Source organism: Anopheles merus, chromosome 2L (assembly GCF_017562075.2).
Source record: "Anopheles merus strain MAF chromosome 2L, AmerM5.1, whole genome shotgun sequence".
In the NCBI taxonomy this organism is placed as follows: Eukaryota; Metazoa; Arthropoda; class Insecta; order Diptera; family Culicidae; genus Anopheles; species Anopheles merus.
The window spans coordinates 714,607-716,083 of record NC_054083.1 but is presented as its reverse complement, the minus strand read 5'-3'; the positions used below and the strand labels follow the sequence as shown (position 1 = coordinate 716,083).

Sequence of the window (1,477 nt, the reverse complement as noted above, 5' to 3'; positions counted from 1 at the left end):
CTAGCGTGCGGAAGAATCATTTCCATTTATCTGGCGGTGCGGTACTCGTTCACTCAGTGTAAAGATTGGAATGAATCATTCAGTTCTGATTCATTTTGCCCATGTCTAGTTTCAACCCCCTCATGTCCACAAACTGCCTTCGCTTACTATTCCTATCCCGTTTCTACATTCCACAACGTTTGTTGCGTTCACTCATCACTCATCACTCATCAGGGTGTTAGTCAATTCTCTCTTGCCACACGAAGAGAATTCTCCTGCACACTTCGTGTGTTTGATTCTACCCATCCCTGTTGAACACACGTTTTCTTCCATCGCACTCAGCAGGGTGTTTGCTCTTTTCCATCCAAGCCAAAGAGCGACTTCAGTGTGCTCTGAACCGTGGACGTGAGAGTGTGTGTTTGTGTGCTGCGTGAACTATTTTTCCTGCGTGAAACACTTTCCATACTGCGCCATCCGCGGTGTTCTTTCTACTTTATCGGAGGACAAATTGTTATCATCTAATTGTTTCGGTAAGTGTCCTTTTCTAAGTGTCTAGTGTTATGTGACATTTATTCTAATTAAAACGTTGCACTTTACATGTTTCAGATGTGTGCTGCTACCGCTAGCTGTTCTCCAAACCTCTTCAAATTGCGACACTGTGTGCACTGTGTGGGTTCAATTGATCCTCGAGCACAAAGGTAAGTTTGTCACATCTTTAAATCAAGTGTAATTTTTTTTAACAAAGTGTGTCTATTAATTGTGTACTTTCATCAACAGCCTTCATACAACACCGCGGTTGAGGCGCGTCAAATCTGATGACATCTTTCCTGAACCAAGCAGGCTGAACACGCGCACCACCACGGGCTCCAGCGCGGTGTGAAGAGGAAGAAGAAAAGACAGAATTGGAAACAGCCGCGCCAGGCTTCCAACCACCGTGTGTGTGTATGTAAGTATGTGAGAACACATGTGTGAATCCTCTTGTGGGAACTGCAAAAAGAAGAGAATAAAGAGTGTGAAGCAGCTAGACTGCCGCAACCAAATCAAGAGAGTGAATTCTCATTTCAATCCGAAAAACTGGGAGAGAGTGATGACATGCGAGAGAGAATAAAACTAGAAACACGAGAGAGGGCCACACGAAGCGCTTTCGGGTTTTTTCGCCTTCGCGCACATTTTGCTTTATGCGCGCGACTAAGTGAGCCTTGATGAGCGCGATGGCTCCCATACAAAGGCCTTCGGCTTTGCTAGCTGGGTAAGCAAAGCTAGCTGGGTAATATATATATATATATATAGTAATTTTAAGTTTGGTTTCGTTTTCTGGTGCTCATGTTATTATAGTCTATTTTTCTAAGACCAATATATTGCCTAAAAACTGCTGTTATACTATTTAACAAAGAAACTTGTTGCAATATACAACTAATCAGGTCATGTGACTAACGCAACCACAGGTACAGAATATTTCTTTTGGTAATAATAATAATAATAATAATAATAATAATAA

At 42.1% G+C, this 1,477-nt stretch overlaps 1 long non-coding RNA gene across 1 annotated transcript; it reads left to right on the top strand.

Moving 5' to 3' along the window:
- Positions 1-315: 315 nt before the first annotated feature.
- On the top strand, positions 316-984 carry LOC121592035. Its single transcript, XR_006004628.1, has 3 exons — positions 316-509; positions 586-677; positions 757-984. It is a non-coding gene; the product is annotated as an uncharacterized LOC121592035 (long non-coding RNA).
- Positions 985-1,477: the final 493 nt, after the last annotated feature.